Source organism: Pectinophora gossypiella, unplaced genomic scaffold, assembly GCF_024362695.1.
Source record: "Pectinophora gossypiella unplaced genomic scaffold, ilPecGoss1.1 Pgos_38, whole genome shotgun sequence".
NCBI lineage: Eukaryota > Metazoa > Arthropoda > Insecta > Lepidoptera > Gelechiidae > Pectinophora > Pectinophora gossypiella.
Window position 1 is genome coordinate 13,807 of NW_026063248.1, and position 12,617 is coordinate 26,423.

At 38.0% G+C, this 12,617-nt stretch overlaps 1 long non-coding RNA gene across 2 annotated transcripts; it reads left to right on the top strand.

Moving 5' to 3' along the window:
* The first annotated feature begins 1,461 nt into the window (after nt 1-1,461).
* Nucleotides 1,462-3,120, top strand: LOC126381163 (uncharacterized). 2 transcript variants are annotated; one of them, XR_007568705.1, is made up of 3 exons: nt 1,462-1,667; nt 1,750-1,979; nt 2,206-3,120. It is a non-coding gene; the product is annotated as an uncharacterized LOC126381163 (long non-coding RNA). The 2 variants fall into 2 exon arrangements; XR_007568706.1 differs by having other exon boundaries at nt 1,462-1,634.
* The last annotated feature ends 9,497 nt before the right edge of the window (nt 3,121-12,617 follow it).

The window sequence follows — 12,617 nt, forward strand, 5'->3', positions numbered from 1 at the left end:
AGTAGGTACTTACTTACCTTTTAATGTTTCAGTGAAAAAGAGAAAATCAGTACAGACAGTTAAAGATCTTACAATTATAATAATTATGTTTAAATGGCTAACTGTTTTACGATTTTAAAGATTATATACCTAAAAAATATTTATAAATAATTGTTAAATTATCAATAACAAAATCGACTTACCTTTGGAAATCTTGAAATACAAGTGAAAAAACGCTTGTCACTTTTTCGCGCCAACGGTTTGGGTACTGAGTTTACTTTTTTTTTCCATGAGACTAACAAAGAAATTCTGGCAAAGCAGATTCAAACAGCCAATATCGAAAAATATTGAGGTACTTTTTTCTTCACTTGGTCGCATAGATGTCGATGGAATTAATAAATAAGCAATATAAAATCTAATTGCTTTTTGTCACTACAGTACAATATAACTTTTTTAAATAAGCAATGAAGATTGAGTATTTTCATTAATTTTTCCATTGTTTTTTGGCGGGAAAGTTGTTTTCTTCATTGAATAATCTATTTATATTTAATACGAAATGAAGAAGTAATCGAAAAACATTCACTTAAGTGTTATCATATCGGAAAAATATACCCATAAGACCAAATGTTCTTTATAAACCCAAACACCATTGTTTAACTATTGTGTACCTATGGATATCTCGGTCTTAAGAGGATAAATATAAAGTATAAATAAACATTCAATAAACAAAGTGGTACTATCTATTTTCACTTCATCCCAAGAAGCCGCTTCATAACTCGAAAATTTATATGGACTTTTGAGTTAATTCGTATCACAAACCTAAAGGTCTATGTAACCAGGCCAAAAATTTCCAAAAAGAAAAAAAAGATGAGGCTATAATTATGACAATACATTTGCGTAACCTGTGGATTCCATTGCCTAGGTACCGATTTGAAAATATGAAATTACTTTTTTTTTTTTTTGTGTTGGTTTTCCCCGAAGGGTAAGGCAAAGGGAACTATGCCCATACAGCCATGTCTGACGTATTTTTTTCTTGATGATTAATGAAATGATGAAAGGTGATGATGATGAAACCTAAGCCCCCACCCTCGGAGTAGACTCCTACTCCGAACCCCAAACGAATTAACTCAAAAGTCCGCATAAACTTTTGAGTTATGAAGCGGCTTCCCGGCACGAGGCGAAAATAGGCAGATACACTTTGTTCATTGAATACTCCAATATAATAACACTCGCGAATGTCTTCCGACTAACTAATGCGATCATTAACCACAAAACACCACTTCGTATTAATTATTTAGATTACTCAATGAAGAAAGCAACTGTCCCGTTCCCGTCTCCCGCCGAAAAGCCAATATGAAATTACGTTTATTGTTTTTAACGAATTTAACGTACCTAGTATATAGTATTTGGCTGTATGGGTTATGTTTCCTTTGCCTGTCCTATGGACAAAATAACAAAAAAAAAAAAAACTAAACATAATGGTCTTATGGTCTCGTTCTGTGGTCTCGTTGCCGAGAAGTTCTCTTGTTAATTTCCTGTGCTACTTTGTTAGGATTTGTAGCTTACAAGATCATCGAGTAGTGCGAGCGTCGACATTCTACTGTAAAAACTTCCAGAGCCATTGTGTGTTTTGGATAGAGCCGATATGATAAAAAGTTAGTGGATAATGTTCGTTGATAAATTGCAATGTAAGTAACATACAAGCAAATGACATTGTTATGACATTGTTATTATATATGACACTGTTATTATATAGTTATTTATTTATAGGTGTTAATGCTGATCGACTTTGTCATACTAACTCATACTCATACTAAGAGATGCAAGCAACAATAACAAGTTTCCTGAAGAATGTTCCAGTCGGACAGTTGGAAACAATTATGTCTGTATAAGTTGTGGAATATCTTTGGGAAGGCACTAACGAAGATAAAATCACAGGCCATGGGCTTATGGAAAGAAGTGAAGAGTGGTATTATATAGAAAAACAATCTCCGAGATAGGTATTAAAGTATTAAGTATTTTAATTTATGTTGTACATGAAAAAAATGATGTGTTTCAATCATAATTGTTATAAGGCAATCCTTAATTATGATTAAAACATTGTTCTAATTTTAATTTATTGTTGGCAATGTTTCAGTTCCATTTCTACACATTAAATAATATTGATACAATCGGGCATATTGTGCAATATACTATACTATTAAAAACATTCATGTTTGCTTTCAGATGCCTGATGGATGCCCATGTATGCATTGTTTGCAGGATGAGCTCACCTCAAAAGCATTAATATCTAGCGAACATAAAAGCTGTGTTAGGTGTGTTGTTGCAATGTATATAGTTCTATTTATTAACCCCTGACTCAAAAACAACGGGGTGTTATAAGTTTGAAGTGTGTGTATGTGTCTGTCTGTGGCATCGTAGCTCCCAAACGGATGATCCAATTTTAATATGTTTTTTTTTGTTTGTAAGTTATATTAGTCGAGAGTGTTCTTAGCTATGTTTGGTAGAAATCGGTTCAGGTCTTCAAGGTCATCAGAAATGTTTGTTAAGTGTGATAGGAATGTTACACGCTCAGTTTGCTTGCAAGCATAGGTATGTGGGATAACTTATTTTTTGCTTTTTATAGGGTTTTTAATTTTTTCACCTTTTTTCATAATAATTGAATACTTTTGTTTTGTCGGGTTTTTTTTTTTGTTCCAAGATGTTGGTAAACTATAAGTTTATATCACTTTATAATTATAATTTATATTATTAAATCATTAAATAGATGAAAACCTGTGTATATTTTTATGTTATGTTATTGTTAAGTTTATTCTCTACCTACTTACTTACTAATATGTTACCATATTAAGTCTGTTCAAAAATCATAAATAGGTACTTGTTCTTCATCTATCATGTAGGTTGTGAAGTGGATGACCAACCTCATCAACCAGAGTTATTGCTGCGCCGCCAATGTCGTTGGATCAGCCAGCCATGTCCTAACTGAACCAAGGATCACAAAGAAATTTTTGTGTTTTGTCTCCACCGGGACTTGAACCTGGGACCTCCGGAATGTCAGCCACTGGACAACATAGGCCGAGAGTATATGGTTAAGTTGCTGTATTATTTCAACTATTTAATTAAATGTAGGAATATTTTGTATGAGTATGAATAAAACAAATTATTTCTAAAAATATATCTTTCATTATGTTTTTAATAAAATTGTTTCTTTTTAAAATTATGTTGAAAAATAAAAATAGTAATCACGTCGTTTAGCACCACTTCAACTGATAGGATCTCACAATCAATGTTTTTTGTGGTAAGTATCAAAATTGTTAGTTACATTTAATTTTTGACCTCTTGGGACCGGATTTTCATATCAAACATCCTTTGGTGGTCTTTATTGGTCTAAATGCAAGACAAATATAATTACAAAATCTATTAGGTACCAATGAGGGACTTTCCAGGCTACGTCCCCAAAAAAATAGATGGCGCTGTACAGATGTGCGATCTTTTAAATATGCCTATATACCCTTGCCATTACATTTAAATAATATTTATTTACCCGAGTAATGAGGAAATAGGTAATTATCATGTTAAATCTGGACAGCGCCATCTGTATTTTTTTTTTGAAAACCTAGTCTGGAAAGTCATCCATTAGCTTTTTTATAAAATATTTCTATTACCTACCTAGTTACTTAATATGCAAGAGTAACGTGTGTTGTTGGTCCCGTTGTACCGTATGCACCACTGACCTGCACCATGTTGGTACTGATTCCAGTACACACTATCTAAGTTTATTTGAAGTTATACCTGTCATTTTATTATCAGCTGACGGGTAAACGACAGGCTTAAAATTTATGGAATAGGTTCACAAGAATTTTAGGCAGAAATTAAAAAACCCCAGCAAAAGTTGACAGCACACATGTCACCAGCGATAGAATTTGACCAAGATTTAAATAGGTCTCGTGAAAAAGAATAGTTTCAGATGCGATAGTTTTGCCGGGGCGTAGTGTGTCTCCCTGACGAGGAGCAGTTTTCGAAGACCGGGAAGTATTTCCGTACTCTACATGACGTTCTGATCACACCTCCCATACATCATTTTTAGCCCCGAGGCTTTTTCTGTATAAGGGAAATTTTGTATGGCGGCCATCTTGTTTTTCCGCCATTTTGATTTTTGTCACCAGCGATTGAATTTGACCAAGATTTAAATATGTTATGCGAAATAAAAGTTGCTCCAGGTTTTATAGTTTTGCCAGGCCGTAGGGTGTCTCCCTGATGCGGAGCAGTTTTTCAAGATCGAGCAGTATTGAAATACTCAACATGACGATCCGATCACAACCCTATACATCATTTTTACCACCGAGGCATTTTCAGGAAAAACGAAAAATTTGTATGGCGGCCATCTTGATTTTCACCGGCGATTAAATTTGACCAAGATTTACGTAGGTAAAGTGGAAAAAAAAATGTTCCGAGAGCGATAGTTTTGCCAGGCCGTAGGTTGTCTCCCTGATGCGGAGCAGTTTTCGAAAATAGAGAAGTATTTCTATATTCGACTTGATGTTTTAATGATACCCCAATACATTATTTGTACCAGTGAGGAATTTGTTTTTCGGCCATTTTGTTTTTTTTTTTTTCACCGGCGATTAAATTTGACCAAGATTTACGTAGGTAAAGTGGAAAAAAAAATGTTCCAAGTGCGATAGTTTTGCCAGGCCTTAGGGTGTCTCCCTGATGCGGAGTAGTTTTCGAAAACCTGGAAGTATATCCGTACTCTACATGACGTTCCGATCACACCCCTAGACATAATTTTTACACCCGTGACATTTTCTGGAAAAACAAAATTTTGTATGGCGGCCATCTTGTTTTTCGGCCATTTTGTTTTTTTTTTTCACCGGCGATAAAATTTGACCAAGATTTAAATAGGTATCGTGAAAACTAAAAAGTTCCAAGTGCGATAGTTTCACCAGGCCGTAGGGTGTCTCCCTGATGCGGAGAAGTTTTTTAAGATCGAACAGTTTTTCCATACTCAGCTTGACGTTTCGATCACACCTCCCATACATCATTTTTACCTCCGAGACATTTTCTGAAAAAAAAAAAAAAAACGAAATTTTGTATGGCGGCCATCTTGTTTTTCCGCCATTTTGATTTTTTTTCACCGGCGATAAAATTTGACTAAGATTTTAATATGTTTGGTGGAAAAATAAATGTTCCAGGTGTGATAGTTTCGCCAGGCCGTAGGGTGTCTCCCTGATGCGGAGCAGATTTCGAAGATCGAGAAGTACTTCCATACTCAACATGACATTCCGATTACACCCCCATACATTGTTTTTACCTCTAAGACATTTTTCTGAAAAAAAAAAATTTTGTATGGCGGCCATCTTATTTTTCCGCCATTTTGGTTCTTTTTCACCGGCGATTGGATTTGACTAAGATTTAAATACGTCGTGCGAAAAAATCATTGTTCCAGGTGCGATAGTTTCGCCAGGCCGTAGGGTGTCTCCCTGATGCGGAGCAGTTTTTCAAGATTGAGAAGTATTTTTATACTCAACAAGACGTTCCGATTATAACCCCATACACAGTTTTTACCTCTGAGACATTTTCTGGAAAAACAAAATTTTGTATGGCGGCCATCTTGTTTTTCCGCCATTTTGATTTTTTTTCACCGACGATAAAATTTGACCAAGATTTAAGAAGGTTTTGTAAAAAAAGAATCGTTCCAGGTGCGATAGTTTTGCCAGACTGTAGGGTGTCTCCCTGATGCGGAGCAGTTTTCCAAGATCTGGAAGTTTTCCCATACTCATCGGAAGATCTTGATCACACCCCCCATACATCATTTTTACCCCCCGACGCTCCTTCTGGGAGAACAACCCTGTCAGTGAGTCAGTCAGTCAGTCAGTCAGTCAGTACATGGGTTTGTAGCTTTATATAATATAATATAATAACTAGATGTCGCGTGGTTCGCTCGCAGCAAGCTGCTCGCGTGTCTTGTTTTCCCGCCATTTTTTACCGCGATAGCATTTGACCAAGACTTAAATAGGTCTCGTGAAATCAAAAAGTTCTAGGTGCTATAGTTTTGCCAGGCCGTAGGGTGTCTCCCTGATGCGGAGCAGTTTTCCAAGATGACGTTCCGATCACACCTCAATACATCATTTTTACCTCTGAGACATTTTCTGGAAAAACAAAAATTTGTATGGCGATGAAAGATAACGTTCCGATCACACCCCTATACATCATTTTTACACCCGAGACATTTTCGGGAAAAACAAAACTTTGTATGTCGGCCATCTTGTTTTTCGGCCATTTTGTTTTTTTTTCACCGGCGATAAAATTTGACCAAGATTCAAATAGGTTTTGTGAAAACAAAAAAGTTCCAGGTGCGATAGTTTTGCCAGGCCGTAAGGTGCCGCCCTGATGCGGAGCAGTTTTTGAAGATCGGGAAGTATTTCCATACTCGACATGACGTTCCGATCACACCCCTAAACATAATTTTTACCCCCAAGGCATTTTCAGAAAAAACGAAAAATTTGTATGGCGGCCATCTTGTTTTTCCGCCATTTTGTTTTTTTTCCAACGGCGATAAAATTTGACCAAGATTTAAATATATTATGCGAAAAAAAAATTGCTCCAGGTTTTATAGTTTCGCCAGGCTGTAGGGTGTCTCCCTGATGCGGAGCAGTTTTCCAAGATGATGTTCCGATCACACCCCTATACATATTTTTTGACCTTGAAGAATTTTCTAGAGAAACAAAATTTTGTATGGCGGCCATCTTGTTTTTTCCGCCATTTTGTTTTTTTTTTCACGGGTGATAAAATTTGACCAAGATTTAAATAGGTTTGGTGGAAAAAAAAATGTTCCAGATGCCATAGTTTTGCCAGGCCTTAGGGTGTCTCCCTGATGCGGAGCAGTTTTTCAAGATCGAGCAGTATTGAAATACTCAACATGGCGATCCGATCACATCCCAATACATCATTTTTACCCCCGAGGCATTTTCAGGAAAAACGAAGATTTTGTATGGCGGCCATCTTGTTTTTCCGCCATTTTGATTTTTTTTCACCGGCGATAAAATTTGACCAAGATTTAAATAGGTTTGGTGGAAAAAAAAATGTTCCAGATGCCATAGTTTTGCCAGGCCTTAGGGTGTCTCCCTGATGCGGAGCAGTTTTTCAAGATCGAGCAGTATTAAAATACTCAACATGGCGATCCGATCACATCCCAAAACATCATTTTTACCCCCGAGGCATTTTCAGGAAAAACGAAGATTTTGTATGGCGGCCATCTTGTTTTTCCGCCATTTTGATTTTTTTTCACCGGCGATAAAATTTGACCAAGATTTAAATACATCGTGCGAAAAAAGAATTGTTCCAGGTGCGATAGTTTCGCCAGGCCGTAGGATGTCTCCCTGATGCGGAGCAGTTTTTCAAGATCGAGAAGTATTTCCGTAGTTAACAAGACGTTCCGATTACACCCCCATACACAGTTTTTACCCCCGAGACATTCTCTGGGAAAACAAATTTTTGTATGGCGGCCATCTTGTTTTTCCGCCATTTTGATTTTTTTTCACCGACAATAGAATTTGACCAGGATTTAAATAGGTTTTGCGAAAAAAAAATTGATCCAGGTCTCATAGTTGCGCCAGACTGTAGGGTGTCTCCCTGATGCGGAGCAGTTTTCCAAAATCTGGAAGTTTTCCCATACTCACCGGAAAATTTTGATCACATCTCCCATACATCATTTTTACCCCCCGACGCTCCTTCTGGGAGAACAACCCTGTCAGTGAGTCAGTCAGTCAGTCAGTCAGTCAGTCAGTACATGGGTTTGTAGCTTTATATAATATAAAACTAGATGTCGCGTGGTTCGCTCGCAGCAAGCTGCTCGCGTGTCTTGTTTTCCCGCCATTTTTTTACCGCGAAAGAATTTGACCAAAACTTGAATAAAATAAAATATAATAATAATAACTCGCGTGTCCTGTAATAGTTCGAAGCTATGTATGGCGGCCATCTTGTTTTACCGCGATAGAATTTGACCAAGACTTAAATAGGTCTCGTGAAACCAAAAAAGTTCTAGGTGCTATAGTTTTGCCAGGCCGTAGGGTGACCCCTGATGCGGAGCAGTTTTCCAAGATGACGTTCCGATCACACCCCAATGCATCATTTTTACCTCGTGAGACATTTTCTGGAAAAACAAAAATTTGTATGGCGGCTATCTTGTTTTTCGGCCATTTTGTTTTTTTTTTCACTGGCGATAAAATTTGACCAAGACTTTAATAGGCTTCGTGAAAACAAAAAAGTTCCAGGTGCGATAGTTTCGCCAGGCTGTAGGGTGTCTCCCTGATGCGGAGCAGCTTTCGGAGATCGAAAAGTATTTCCATCCTCAACATGATGTTTCGATCACATTCCTCATACATCATTTTTACCCCCGAGGCATTTTCGGGAAAAACGAAAATTTCGTATGGCGGCCATCTTGTTTTTCCGCCATTTTGGTTTTTTTTCACCGGGGATTGAATTTGACCAAGATTTAAATAGGTTTCGTGAAAACAAAAATGTTCCAGGTGCGATAGTTTTGCCACGCCGTAGGGTGCCGCCCTGATGCGGAGCAGCTTTCAAAGATCGAGAAGTATTTCCATACTCCACAAGACGTTCCGATTACAACCCTATACACAGTTATTTTCCCCGAGACATTTTCTGGAAAAACAAAATTTTGTATGGCGGCCATTTTGTTTTTCGGCCATTTTGATTTTTTTTCACCTACAATAGAATTTGACCAAGATTTAAATAGGTTTTGCGAAAAAAAAATTGATCCAGGTGCGATAGTTGCGCCAGGCCGTAGGGTGCCGCCCTGATGCGGAGCAGTATTCGAAGATCGAGCAGTATTTAAATACTCAACTTGACGATCCGATCAATTCCCTTATACATAATTTTTACTTCTGAGGCTTTTTTCTGGGAAAACAAATTTTTGTATGGCGGCCATCTTGTTTTTCCGCCATTTTGTTTTTTTTTCACCGGCGATTGGATTTGACCAAGATTTAAATAGGTCTCGTGAAAAAAGAATCGTTCCAGATGCGATAGTTTCGGCAGGCCGTAGGGTGTCTCCCTGATGCGGAGCAGTATTCGAAGATCGAGCAGTATTTAAATACTCAACATGACGATCCGATCAATTCCCTCATACATAATTTTTACTTCTGAGGCTTTTTTCTGGAAAAACAAATTTTTGTATGGCGGCCATCTTGTTTTTCCGCCATTTTGTTTTTTTTTTCACCAGTGATAAAATTTGACCAAGATTTAAAAAGGTTTCGTGAAAACAAAAAAGTTCCAAGTGCGATAGTTTCGCCAGGCCGTAGGGTGTTTCCCTGATGCGGAGCAGCTATCGAAAACCCAGACATATTTTCATACTCGACATGACGTTCCGATCACATTCCTATACATCATTTTTACCCCCGAGACATTTTCGGGAAAAACGAAAATTTTGTATGGCGGCCATCTTGAATTTCCGCCATTTTGATTTTTTTTCACGGGCGATTGAATTTGACCAAGGTTTAAATATGTCTCGTGAAAACCAAAAAGTTCTAGGTGCTATAGTTTTGCCAGGCCGTAGGGTGTCTCCCTGATGCGGAGCAGTTTTCCAAGATGACGTTCCGATCACACCCCAATACATCATTTTTACCTCTGAGACATTTTCTGGAAAAACAAAAATTTGTATGGCGGCCATCTTGTTTTTCCGCCATTTTGATATTTTACCACCAGAGAATAGATTTGACCAAGATTTAAATAGGTTTTGTGAAAAAACAATCGTTCCAGGTGCGATAGTTTTGTCAGGCCGTAGGGTGTCTCCCTGATGCGGAGCAGGTTTTCAAGGTCGAGAAGTATTTCCATACTCAACAATACGTTCCGATTACACCCCCATACACAGTTTTTACCCACGACACATTTTCTGGAAAAATCAAATTTTGTATGGCGGCCATCTTGATTTTCCGCCATTTTGATTTTTTTTCACCCACAATAGAATTTGACCAAGATTTAAATAGGTTTTGCGAAAAAGAAATTGATCCAGATGTGATAGTTTTTCCAGGCCGTAGGGTGTCTCTCTGATGCGGAGCAGGTTTTCAAGATCGAGAAGTATTTCCATACTCAACTTGACGTTTCGATCACACCTCCCATACATCATTTTTACACCCGAGGCATTTTAAAAAAAAAAACAAAATTTTGTATGGCGGCCATCTTGTTTTTCCGCCATTTTGTTTTTTTTTCACCCACAATAAAATTTGACCAAGATTTAAATAGGTTTTGTGAAAAAAGAATCGTTCCAGGTGCGATAGTTGCGCCAGGCCGTAGGGTCTCTCCCTGATGCGGAGCAGTTTTCCAAGATCTGGAAGTTTTCCCATACTCATCGGAAGATCTTGATCACACCCCCCATACATCATTTTTACCCCCCGGCGCTCCTTCTGGGAGAACAACCCTGTCAGTGAGTCAGTCAGTCAGTCAGTCAGTGGGTTTGTAGCTTTATATAATATAACTAGATGTCGCGTGGTTCGCTCGCAGCAAGCTGCTCGCGTGTCTTGTTTTCCCACCATTTTTTTACCGCGATAGAATTTGACCAAGACTTAAATAGGTCTCGTGAAATCAAAAAAAGTTCTAGGTGCTATAGTTTTGCCAGGCCGTAGAGTGACCCCTGATGCGGAGCAGTTTTCCAAGATGACGTTCCGATCACACCCCAATACATCATTTTTACCTCGTGAGACATTTTCTGGAAAAACAAAAATTTGTATGGCGGCCATCTTGTTTTTCGGCCATTTTGTTTTTTTTTTCACTGGCGATAAAATTTGACCAAGACTTAAATAGGCTTCGTGAAAACAAAAAAGTTCCAGGTGCGATAGTTTCGCCAGGCTGTAGTGTGTCTCCCTGATGCGGAGCAGCTTTCGAAGATCGAAAAGTATTTCCATACTCAACATGATGTTTCGATCATATTCCTCATACATCATTTTTACCCCCGAGGCATTTTCGGGAAAAACGAAAATTTCGTATGGCGGCCATCTTGTTCTACCGCCATTTTTTTTTTTTTCACCGGCGATTGGATTTGACCAAGATTTAAATAGGTTTCGTGAAAAAAATATTGCTCTAGGTTTTATAGTTTTGCCAGGCCGTAGGGTGTCTCCCTGATGCGGAGCAGTTTTTCAAGATCGAGCAGTACTGAAATACTCATCATGACGATCCGATCACATCCCTATACATCATTTTTACCCTCTAGGCATTTTCAGGAAAAACGAAAATTTCGTATGGCGGCCATCTTGTTCTACCGCCATTTTTTTTTTTTTCACCGGCGATTGGATTTGACCAAGATTTAAATAGGTTTCGTGAAAAAATTATTGCTCTAGGTTTTATAGTTTTGCCAGGCCGTAGGGTGTCTCCCTGATGCGGAGCAGTTTTTCAAGATCGAGCAGTACTGAAATACTCACCATGACGATCCGATCACATCCCTATACATCATTTTTACCCTCGAGGCATTTTCAGGAAAAACGAAAATTTTGTATGGCGGCCATCTTGTTTTTCCGCCATTTTGGTTTTTTTTCACCAGGGATTGGATTTGACCAAGATTTAAATATGTTTCGCGAAAGAAAAATTGCTCCAGGTTTTATAGTTTTGCCAGGCCGTAGGGTGTCTCCCTGATGCGGAGCAGATTTTGAAAATAGAGAAGTGTTTTCATACTCCACAAGACGTTCCGATTATATCTCCATACACAGTTTTTACTCCCGATGCATTTTCTGAAAAAACAAAATTTTGTATGGCGGCCATCTTGTTTTTCCGCCATTTTGTTTTTTTTTTTCACCGGCTATAATATTTGACCAAGATTTAAGTAGGTTTCGTGAAAACAAAAATGTTCCAGGTGCGATAGTTTCGCCAGGCCTTAGGGTGTCTCCTTGATGCGGAGCAGTTTTTGAAGGTCGGGAAGTATTTCCATAATCAACATGACATTTTGATCACATCCCTTTTACGTCATATTCACCCCCGAGGCATTTTCGAGAAAAACGAAAATTTTGTATGGCGGCCATCTTGATTTTCCGCCATTTTGATATTTTTTTCACCGTTGATGGAATTTTACCAAGATTTAAATATATTATGTGAAAGAAAAATTGATTTAGGTACGATAGCTATGCCAGGCCATAGGGTGCCGCCCTGATGCGGAGCAGCTTTCCAAGATCGAGATGTATATCTATACTCAACAAGACGTTCCAATTACATCCCCATACATAATTTTTACCACCGAGACATTTTATGAAAAAACAAAATTTTGTATGGCGGCCATCTTGTTTTTCCGCCATTTTGATTTTTTTGCACTCACGATAGAATTTGACCAAGATTTAAATAGGTTTTGTGAAAAAAGTATTGTTCTAGGTCCGATAGTTTTGCCAGGCCGTAGGGTGTCTCCCTGATGCGGAGCAGTTATCTAAAACTAAGAAATATTTTCAAACTCAAAATGGCGTTCCGATCACATTCCTATACATCATTTTTACCCCCGAGGCATTTTCAGGAAAAACAAAAAATTTGTATGGCGGCCATCTTGTTTTTCCGCCATTTTGTATTTTTTTTACCGGTGATAAAATTTAACCAAGATTTTAATACATGGTCCGAAAAAAAAATTGATCCAGATGTGATAGTTTTGC